General features: G+C 49.1%; 1 long non-coding RNA gene across 1 annotated transcript in view; it reads right to left on the bottom strand.

Moving 5' to 3' along the window:
* Positions 1-2092: 2092 nt before the first annotated feature.
* LOC144756246 (uncharacterized) overlaps positions 2093-11659 on the bottom strand; it is a 32689-nt gene continuing 23122 nt past the window's right edge. The window contains exons 2-3 of the long non-coding RNA XR_013595107.1: positions 4434-4535; positions 2093-3047 (exon numbers count right to left, since the gene is read on the bottom strand). This is a non-coding gene — a long non-coding RNA (uncharacterized LOC144756246). The remainder of the gene's footprint in view (positions 3048-4433; positions 4536-11659) is intronic.

The raw sequence follows: 11659 nt of genomic DNA, 5'->3' as shown, positions 1-11659 counted from the left end.
TGCAAGAGGAATGGGAGGGCAACTCAGTGGGTCAGAGGTCAATTTACTAAAAATGACCAAGGCAACCGGTATTTAAATACCTCATTAGCAAAATGGGGCATTCCATTTAAAGAAAGATAATGGACTTGTGGTGCAATTTGAATGTGAAAATCTAAGTGTAAATGTCAGTGAAGGGCACTGGCGGGCACCGGCTGGCACTGGTGGGAGCCCAAGACACGGTTCATAGACAGACACGTTTCAGCTGCAGCTCTAAGGGGTCCTACTGATGCTGGGGCTAGAAGTAGCTCCCAAGAAAGGCCCTACTGGCAAAAAATACTGAAAGGCCTGTTTCTTGTGAATAACTCATCTTGGCAAACATTTTAGTAAGGGTAAGAAGACCAAAAAGACTGGAGGCGGACACTGGACCGCTAGTAACTGGGCAACTAGGATTTGCAGTTAAAGTCCGATTGTCTTAAATTTTTAAGCGCTTGAGAAGTTAAGGGGTAAAGAAATTGTTGAATCAGCCTCCCTCCTTAGCTAAACATTCATATCTCCGGTTTCCTACACTGAATATTAGTCATTTTGGTGTCATTTTAATCATTAAAATATTTCCTATTTTTATAAATTGGTGTTAGATTTTTATTGTGTGTTGTCTTACTTATTTACTGTATTGGTGTTTTTAAATGCTTTACACACATCTCTTAAGTTAAGCCTGTCTGCTCACAGCCAAACTACCAAGGGTTGAGCAAAGATTAACTTATTGAGAACTTGACTGGTCTTTATTTGTGATTGTGGTGTTATTACTAGGTGTAGGTACCTACCTGCCCTTACTAGTCAACCACCTTACAACAAACACAACTACTGCAAAGAGCGACTCCTGAACCTTTGGATTTCAGCTGTCAACTAGGGACTACAATTTGTTTCTCCAAGGCAGTGGAGTTGGCCCCCCAAACCCTCTGGGGACAGCAGAGGGATGGACCGGCTAGAAAGGATCCGGGTGGGTCCTTTTGATCTTCTGTGGACTGGTCCTGATAATGTATCCTCCAGAAGGAGGAGACCCGTAACACCTGCCAACACAGGGGTACCTTGCAAGCCACTGGAGCTGGGGAGTACAAGCAGGGAGGGCACTCTGCCTTGGGGTCTGTGGGTGCTGAGGGGGTAGACCTGTGTGCAGGAGTGGCACCAGGAGACCTATCCTAAGCAAGGAACTAATGGGCAGGTGGGGGGGGGGCTTTAGCTCTCCATCATTAAAGGGAGAGCAGCAAAAAGGAGTCTCCTCGAGAATGGCAGAATTTAGAGGCTAGTCTTGGTAGCTAGTGTGCACCACAACTTTCCTCATGCAGTGAATGATTAGAGGTTTTATAAATGTCAATGTAAGATGGTTCCATCCTTTGTGATTTTAATGGTATGCATTGGTTTAATACAGCATTTCTGCCTTTATTAATGTGGTAGCATCAAAGCCAATAGGTCTGCCTTTTGATAACTACAGCCCATTGTATTGCGTTTGGTACTTGTGGAGGTATTGTTGTTCTATTGTTCAGGGTTCGCTAAGGGTGTAAACTGTTAGAAAGGTGTACCACGGGGATTTCCAACTGCCATTATGCATACATTTGTAAATTAATGAATAGTGTCGAGGAGTGTGGGAGAACATTTTCTTTTTAAAAGCAAAAGCACTGACTGGATAATTATTTATTAGGTGATATTTAATACATCCCTATGTGTAATGAAGTAAATCACCAGGAAACTGGGTAACCCCAGGAAGTAGGTTTATTGAACACAGCTGTTGCAGGACCCAAGAAACTGTGAAACATAGAATGTCCAAACTGGTGAACATACACATTCCAGATCCAGATGACATGGAAGGTTATGTCATCAACCCAGATCACCACACTATGGACGGAGGTACTAGCACACACCACCTCCACTGACTAGCCCTTGGACTGCTACCCTACAACGGGGTATCCGGTTCCCAGTACATGGAATGATGCGGACTTATTACTTACGAAAGCACTCAATCTTTAGAACTAAAAACCCATTTTCTTCAAGGAACACCGACAAGTGTTATTAACTTTTATTTACAGTCCGCGATAACCAATGAAATAAGTCAATCACGTACCGCTTGTATATATATTTATTTTTCCAGACATTTTGCTTTTACATTCATGTTACTGTCCACCACAGCAGGTTGCTTAAACGCATCTCTGGCCGACCCATTCCCCGCCGGACGGGAGTTCTGAGCAGACCTTCATTCTCTTGCCATGGGAACAGAAGAAGCTTCTGGAAACACTTATGTCATGTATTCTTCTTACCATGCACTCGGCAGCCATCACAAAACCCTGTCGCCTAACAGACACAGAAGAAAGACCAGAATGCACTAACAGGTCTGATGTAAACAGGAGTGTTGAGGTATTTACGGTGGCCATTTTGAAACTGAAAGTCTTAGCTGTTGCCGGAAACGCAAGCTCGTCTCTGAAAAAATCCAGCAGAAAAAATGCACCCAAGGGACACGAAATGATTTATATTACATCAGGTTTATGATCAAATATAAGGATATGGATCCTAGCACTTGCAACGGTCTCTTACGAAGCACCAAAGAAGCTTCAAGTTTTGGTCATGATGTAGTAACCCAGTGCCCTGTCCCCGCCTCTTCAAGGAACGCCCCTAGGCCACCGTCACCAACACAACCACTAGAAACAAGGAAAACTCCAATCTTACTGCGGGGGAAATTAACTTTCTTTTTTTTAAATAAAATATTTAAAGTATAGATCTTTGCAAAACAGCCTTGTGTGAGCTCAGGAGATCCATTTCACTGTGAAATTATTTGCAGTTTCATTTCAAAAGGGCCACCCTAGGTCTTTTTTTTGCAGACAGTTGTCATTTAGATCTCTCTTCTGTGTCCATGTTGTGACCTATGTAGGCAGGGGTTGGAGGCTCTCCGGTGCATGACCTTTACCCTCAGGCTCCCCCGCCGCAACGCTGTACAGCCATTTCTGGAGGTGGACCAGGCTTGGGGTCGCACGACTCGAAACTTGAGGGGGCCGGTTGGTACTGTACATCCTTCTTGCTGCCTGTTGGAGATAAACAGGAGTGAGGCAAAGGCTGCGCACGTATATGTAGACTGCTCTGCTGTCTTTGCTTATCCCATTTCAAAGAGAGGCCTAGCTATGAACACCCCTCTAACCTCAAGTGTTGGTGAAAGCACAAACTAGAGGCCCCATCTTCCCCACTGAATTGAAGCCCAGACCATATGGAGGCTAGTCGCAGGGTGTTACAAGTGTTGGCTGCCTCCTCTCTCGTCAGACCTCACTGCATCCCAGCTCCACCAGCTTCCTATGCAGTTATTTCAGAATGGCATGGCATGGCAATGCCGCTATCCCAGAATTCCCCTAGTCTGGGTTAGGGGCGTGTTCCGGCATGCTTACATACAAACACAAGCATCCATACTTACGAACAGCAGATAATGGATGCCATAAATGCATATTTCTATGCCTGCTTCAACATTCTACCCACCCTCCATGCCCATCTTTGGACTTACACTGCCATGTTCTCTCTCGCACTACCATAAGCATTGAGCTCAGTGTGTTTCTGCCACTCCTGCTTCCAAAAAGTTCACCATTTAAGACCTGCGAGCACATCTCGTTGACCGTGCCGCTGCCAAGGCTGGCCAGGAAAGAATTGTGTGATCACCTGAACAACTATGTATATCACACCGATGGGGAGACTAGTAGAGGCTGAGACAAGCTGGCTGGTGCCACAGTTACTGCATAGGTGTCCAGTTGGAGGTGGGAGACTGGATGAGCGTCATTCTTGGAGATACAGGGAAGATGTCTCCTGAAAGCTATCTCCAGGAACAAGACTTTGAACCTATAAGATGCGGTGGCAAAAATATAAGGGCAAGGTCCACAGAACGTAAAACTGTGTCCTGAAAATCATGACTGTCTCTCAATAACTAGGAAATATGGCAACTCTGTAGAGATAATGCAACTTTACTGTGGACATGAGGAATCAGGGGCCCTCTGTGTTAGGAGTCTACACTGTTTAGTCCTTAAAGAGGATGCAAGCTCCAACAGGATAGCTTTTCTCCACAGGCCACTGCGAATTGAATCTCTTGTGGGAGATGGTATGAATGTTGTGTGTGTACAAGTACAGGATTTAGGGTGCTGGGAGCGGAAGCCCTACTCGGTGGAATCTGCCAGCACACCTCTGAATTCTAGCAAGTATGGGAAAAAAGGAGTTCAGACTGGGGGTCCGATTTAGAATTAGGTAGTAACAAAAATCCTGATTTTGGAAGAGGGTTAAAAGAAATCCAATGGTGTGATTTCCTCCGGCATTAGGAGAAACACAAAATTCACAAGCTGTACTCTCCATTCTGGATATGTGAGTCACCTTCTACAGCCCATCTACGATCCCCTACCCCCTCCAACCCCTGCATGGTCTCAACCTGAAGTACTCACCTTTTGCAAGACTGCAAGATCCCTTTATGGCCGGGGAGGCGGCCCCAGGCTCCTCCCCGCCGCGGACCGACGAGGCGATCTTACGTGCCACATATCGGCACGCTGTGAAAAGAAAGATATGCGAAAGATTACGAATGCAGACAGGGGCCAGCAGGTTCACAGGTTAACTGCATACACTGTTCGTATTTATTTGCATTAGGCACGCATACATCCAGAGTCTACAATGCAAAACTTTTCTGACATTAAGTGAGATACAAGTTTTAAAATGTACACATTTTAAATTTCAAGCATTCCAGAGCCTTGAAGGCAAAAAAGAAGAGCAGCCTAGAATTCGTAGGTACGTTTTTCAAAGCCCTGAGAATAGGACTCTGGGCCACGCCCACTGCTGACGCAGTGGGACGGTAGGCCAGAGACCTAAAAATGAGGCCTAATGCAGGGTCACCAAGACCAGCATGTTGAGCCATACTTGAGTCGATAGAAGAGGGTGATGTGGTTCATGGTAGACCTCAATGAATCAATTTGTAATTCATAACAAACCTGATAGTGCTAAAAACAGAAACAAATTCAGTTGAACCCGGGTTATGATGGAGTCATATTTATTCCATGTATGTTCAAGTTCAAGTATTTATAAAGCGCACTACTCACCCAGAGGGTCTCAAGGCGCTGGAGGGAGGGGTTCATTGTTTGTCGAATAGCCATGTTTTCAGTTCTTTTCTGAAGGAGATGTGATTCTGAGTAAGGCGGAGGTGGGTGGGGAGTGAGTTCCAGGTCTTGGCAGCTAGGAAGGAGAAGGATCTGCCACCCATGGTGGTTTTTCGGATGCGCGGGACTGCGACGAGGGCTTGATTGGATGATCTTAGTTGGCGGGTGGGATAGTAGAAGGACAGTCGGGTGTTGAGGCATTCGGGTCCTAGATTATAAAGGGACTTGTGAGCGTGGGTAAGAAGGCGGAAAGTAATTCTTTTGTTGACGGGAAGCCAGTGGAGGTTTTTTAAGTGACCGGTGATGTGCTCTTGACGCGGGATGTCTAATATGAGTCTCGCTGATGCGTTTTGGATGCGCTGGAGTTTTTTCTGCAATTTTGTTGTAATTCCGGCGTAGAGTGTGTTGCCATAGTCCAGTCGACTCGTGACCAGTGCATGGGTGACAGTCTTTCTTGTTTCGAGGGGGATCCAGCGGAAGATCTTTTTGAGAATGCGAAGGACGTTGAAGCAGGAGGACGATACGGCGTTGACTTGTCTGGACATTGAGAGGGAGGAGTCTAGAATGAAGCCAAGGTTGCGTGCATGGTCTGTGGGTGTGGGCGCAGATCCCAAAGCGGAAGGCCACCAGGAGTCGTCCCAAGCTGAGGGGGAGGATCCTAGGATGAGCACCTCCGTCTTGTCTGAGTTGAGTTTTAAGCGGCTCTGTTTCATCCATTCGGCTACTTCTTTCATACCTTCGTGAAGGTTGTTTTTGGCGGTGTTGGGGTCTTTGGTGAGGGAAAGGATTAGCTGGGTGTCGTCGGCGTAGGAGATGATGTTGAGGTTGTGTTGACGTGCGATGGAGGCGAGGGGACTCATGTAGACGTTGAAGAGGGTGGGACTGAGTGAGGAGCCTTGAGGTACGCCGCAGATGACTTCGGTGGGCCCTGAGTAGAATGGGGGGGGGGGGGGGGGGGTCGGACTCTCTGTGTTCTCCCGGCTAGGAATGAGATGATCCAGTCCAAGGCTTTTCCTTGTATGCCGATGTTGTTGAGGCGTTGTATGAGGGTGTTGTGACAGACCGTGTCGAAGGCGGCGGAGAGGTCGAGTAGAATGAGGGCCACTGTTTCACCGTTGTCCAGGAGTGCTCGGATGTCGTCGGTCGCCGCAATGAGGGCGGTTTCGGTGCTGTGTTTGGCTCGAAAGCCGTTCTGTGAGGGATCCAAGGAGTTGTTGGATTCAAGGAAGGCTGCTAGTTGGCTATTGACGGCTTTCTCGATGACTTTGGCCGGGAAAGGGAGTAGGGAAATGGGTCGGTAGTTTTTCAGATCTGAGGGGTCTGCTGTTGGTTTTTTCAGAAGGGCGCTGAGTTCGGCGTGTTTCCATATTTCTGGAAAGGTGGCGGAGTTGAAGGAGCAGTTGATGACATCGCGGAGTTGGGGAGCGATGATGGAGTCAGCTTTGTTGAAGATGAAGTGGGGGCAGGGGTCAGAAGGTGAGCCAGAGTGGATTGAGTTCATGAGGCGAATGGTGTCTTCAGTGGTGATTGGGTTCCAGGAGTTGAGGTAGTTAGTTGGAGGGGTGGGATCTGAAGTGGGTGGGGCGAGTTGGTCATTGGGAGTATTCTTGAAGCTGTTGTGGATGTCGGCAATTTTGTTGTAGAAGAAGGAGGAGGATAGCGCATCGCAGAGGTCTTGGGAGTTAGTGATGTCGTTGGATGCTGCGGGAGGGTTGGTGAATTCTTTGACGATATTGAAGAGTTCCTTGCTGTTATGAGAATTGTTGTCGAGACGGTTCTTAAGTGCTGATTTCTTGGCGGATCGGATCAGTTGGTGGTGTTTGCGGGTGGCTGTCTTGAGGGAGTCCATGTTGTCTGAAGTTTGTTCTTTTCTCCAATTCTTCTCCAGGGTGCGGCATGTCTTCTTGGATTTTTTAAGGTCATCATTGAACCAGGGAGCTTTTTTGCTGGATGATTTAGACTGGTGTTTTTTCAGGGGTGCTAGTTCGTCCGCACTGTGGGTAATCCATTGCCTGAGGTTGGTGGCCGGTAGGTCTGGGTCCGTTGCCAGGGTGGGAATGTTTTGGCTGAGTGATGTGAGGAGTTGTTCAGTGGAGATTTTGTTCCATTTTCTTCGGGGAATGGGTTGTAGACGGTTGTGGGTCAGGGTTGTTTTGTAGCTGAAGTGAACACAGCTATGATCCGTCCAGTGGAGGGCTGTAGTATGATCGAAGGAGATGTGCTTGCTGGAGGTGAAGATAGGGTCGAGCGTGTGTCCGGCTATGTGAGTGGGGGTGTCAACAAGTTGTTTGAGTCCGAGATTGGACAGGTTGTCCAGAAGGGTGGTGGTGTTGTTGTCGTGAATGTTGTCAAGGTGGTAGTTGAGGTCTCCTAGAAGAATGTAGTTCTCGGAGGCGAGGGCGTGCGGGCTGACGAAGTCAGTGATGTCGTCACTGAATTGAGATCGGGTGCCTGGGGGCCTGTAGATGAGTGTTCCTCTAAGTGTGGTCCTGGGGTCGGTGTGGATCTGAAAGTGGAGGTGTTCGGCGGTTGCGAGATTTACGTCAGAGCTGGTTGTAATTTTGATGGTGTTTCTATGGACGATGGCGATGCCTCCTCCAGTTTTTTTATTGGTGCGGTCTTTTCGAATGATCTTGTAAGTGTCCGGTATGGCTATGGCGATGTCGGGGGCAGAAGATGCATTCATCCACGTTTCAGTAAGGAAGGCGATGTCAGGTGACGCAGTGTCGATTAGGTCCCAGAGTTCGGTTGCATGTCTGTGGACTGAGCGGGTGTTCAGTAGGATGCATTTCAAGTCGTTGGGTTCGGAGCTGTGTGTGGAGGAAGTGTGTTTGGTGAGGGTCCTGACGCAGTTGAACTTACAGGAGAGGCAGGAGAATGGGCACGTCCTGGGGTAGCTTCGCAGCAAAGTGGGGAGCGTCCGGCGTTGAGGGCGAGGAGAGTAGCGGCATCATAAGTTACTCTGGGGGGTTGGGATCGGCATAGAGCAGGGGGACGGGCGCTGGGCGCGGTCCAGGCGCGGACGGGTGTAGACGGGCTTACCTTTGGCGCACCTTCGGCGCGAATGGGGCGCGGTCGCTGCGCGTGGACGCTGCGCGTCAGAAGCTCTACCATAAGTAGTTAGTGGAGGGGGCGGGGCGAGGGGTGGTCAGCTGGGAGGCGGGATGCGGGGTGGAGCTGCAGGCAGGGACAAAACAACAACAACAAGATGGCAGGCAAAGCGGAAGTGAGGACGACGGGGCTGGGGTGGGCAGGGTCGCCGGTCTAGTCGGTACAAAAAACAGCCAAGGCAGCAAATATGCAACAAGCGCACCAAACGAGGATACAGTCCTAGCGCATACAACAACAACGCTAATCAAGCGCAGGCACAATAGCGCTAGCGTTAGGCTGGAAAACAAAGTGCAGGCAAGCGTAGGCACAAGCGTGGGTACAAGCTACGATACCGCAGGAGGCTTGGTGAGGAGCGTGGTGGGAGCGACCTCTGCAGATGGATGCAGGACAGTCACAGTCATGTTAGCTTACTTGACCAAAGGGCACAATTGCTCTCGACTGCAGTCGCTTCCATTTGCATTAGGTGGCCTCGGTGATGCTGGAGGCACCTTTCTTTGCTAGGTCTTCCTTTTTGTTAGCAACTCAAACTAACCTCCAAGGGTATTCATCAGACTTATGTGGCTTTTTGTTCTACATACTACTGTTGCACAAGTGTCACAGCCATTTAATTACCTTGCTGAATACCAAATACTGTACCTGATGGTTGGGTATTTTGAGTGTTTGTTCACCTCAATACTTTGGGTGCCCTCCACTTCCCATGCTCGGCCGCTTCTATTTATACTCGCCTCAGAACTTCTTCCTTGAGGGGAAAAGTCCAAACAGCCAACTATCTACCTCCGCATAGGACATCCTTCTTTTTGTTCAAGAACATCACTCCACTGTTTCTGAAATACTCCGTGAACTCCACGCTCACTGTGCTGTATCTGGATGCAAGTTGGGTCATAAGACTTGTTAGAAAGGCAACCCCGGGGGAGGCAGAAGATGTCCGACTGACCACCCCTAGGTCCACCTCTCCGTCGAGAAGTAGCCGAGCGTTTACCGAGAGGCCTCCTGAATGAGGGTCCTCTCCTAGGATCGTACAGCAGAGTAATCACAACACTACAGATGGACACCACACAAGAGGTCAAGTTCTTAAGTTTTTATAGATAATAAAAGGTTGCGGGTTCTTGGCAGTATGTACAAACAGATCAAGGGATCTATAAAGTCTCGTAAAAGGGGGTAAGGTAGCGGGACAGTCTTACTCTGGGTGGAGGAAGGGATACCCTACGTCTCAGCAAGTTGGGCCGCGGCAGCGCCAGCAGGCTCTCAGATGGTTCAACAAGGTAGGCCGCGGCAGTGCCAGCAGGCTCTCGGACAGTTCAACAAGGTAGGCCGCGGCAGCGCCAGCAGGCTCTCAGATGGTTCAGCAAGGTAGGCCGCGGCAGCGCCAGCAGGCTCTCAGATGGTTCAACAAGGTAGGCCGCGGCAGCGCCAGCAGGCTCTCGGACAGTTCAGCAAGGTAGGCCGCGGCAGCGCCAGCAGGCTCTCAGAAGGTCATCGGGTTACGGGGAGGATGAGTTAGTCTGGTGTCGGCCGTGACAGCGTCAGCAGGGCTTCCAGTCCAGGATACAACTGAAGACCTAATCCAGGGCTGGCCCAGATATAGGTCTGGAGGTCTTTGAAGTCCGGACCCTCGCGCCTGGGGGTCAGAGGGGCCGGGATGAAGGTGTCCAGACACCCAGCAGGGGGGTGGAACCAGCGCCCAGGGAGGCCGGAGGGCGATCGATACCAGGCGTCCGGGGACGGCTGGAGGGCCATCGAAACTCCTCTTCCTCCGGGATCTGTCGAGTGGCCACTCGACCACCTGGGTGGATCTTGGTGCCTCGATGTCGGGACCTCGCTGGGGCCGGGGCCGAGGCCACGTGGTTGTGACGTGGTGGCCCAAGATGGAGTCGGGCACGGCCTCGTGCTTAGGTCGTGATGGGCCTACGCGGGGGCAGGCCTGCGGTGGAGGACCGGGGTGGTAGCCGGCCCTGTGGTGTTGGGGCGTGCAGGATCGGGCCGAAGGGGCCGTCCGAGGTCCGGTGGAGGGCGGATATCGTCCTGGGCCCGCCATGCCGGAGGGGTAGGACCACGCCATGAGGCCGGGTCCAACAAGACTGAACTCATGACATTAGCCAACTAACGCTCTATGCATGAGATCATGAACACTGGCCTGGAAACAATACTCCATTGATATCTACGCGTCAACTGATCAAAACAACTTGATAACTGACTTTTCATCAACCAGAAAACAAAATTACAAAGTGTTGTTAGGAAACTTGAGAAGTGTCCTCCTCAATCTGATTTGGGGTAGACAGTTTGGCACGATTAAGATGAAAAACCTCCCAATCTTTTTCTACCCCATCCATAGTCACTGCACCGTACCGTTCCAGCACCCTGCTCACTTTACAAAGACCGTAACAAACCGGAATTAAATTCCCACTATCGCTTGAAGAACACAAAGAATGCGGATAAGAATGATCTTTTCTAATGTGCCCTTTATTAAAAGACTTATTAAGGATACCAGAGCTTCTGCAGGTGTTGCTCTTTGAATAACTTTCTTGCACCACTAAATGGAGACTAACAAAAAAAAACATCCACACATCACCAGGAAAAGTATTGAACTGCCTAAAGATGAAAGGCTGAACAAGGTTGACTCGTTCAGCAAGAACCTGAACTCAAACTGTCCAACAAGAAATGGCATCTTGGGATTGTAAAGGTTATCACAATCGGGCCAATTTACAATCATAGCCATGTTGTCCCTGTGCTTGATATTCAGAGTACAGTGGAGAACCTTGAAAGTACCAGGTTATAACTGCAACCACCACTGAGATCTCAGTCATGCTGTTCACAGTGGACATAGATGGCAGCTTTCTTGATTACCTCAAGTCCAAGACTTTCGACCAAACCAAGGCATCAGTTTTCCTCTGATCTCTGACAAGTACACGACCGGATGCCAATACCAACAAAATAGTTGCCCTGTTAGCTCAGTCCTGAATCTTAAAGGAAATTAGGCCACGTTGTCTAACACATGCTTAGAATCTTTAGATGCACCAAATCTGCCTCACAGTCGCTATGTTTAATTGCCTGGAAAGATTCCCAAAATTGGTCTAACTCATTTTAAGACAATGGCTCAGCGACAGCACTCTTGGAGCTGTTGGGTGACAGTGGACGAAGTCATCATTAACATACTATAACCTTGTTAAACCCTACCCGTACAACAGCTCCATACATGACCTGCATAGCAGAGAGCTCTGACGTTACCAAGTAACCCTTCATGAGAATAACCTATGTACCGAAGAACCAAGAAACGAGTACTGAGGCTTAATGGCGGAAGACCCTGTGTCTTTAGCACGGTTTTGAAAAATATCTTTCTGAAAACTAACCAACTGCACCCAACTCCTCCTCTGTACTACTACCTGTCAGGAGGGACAACCCTCTCCGATGTCTAC

The sequence above is a fragment of the Lissotriton helveticus genome, chromosome 5_1 (assembly GCF_964261635.1).
Source record: "Lissotriton helveticus chromosome 5_1, aLisHel1.1, whole genome shotgun sequence".
Taxonomy (NCBI): Eukaryota; Metazoa; Chordata; class Amphibia; order Caudata; family Salamandridae; genus Lissotriton; species Lissotriton helveticus.
The sequence above is the reverse complement of the archived record's forward strand: the minus strand, read 5'-3'. Positions and strand labels throughout refer to the sequence as shown.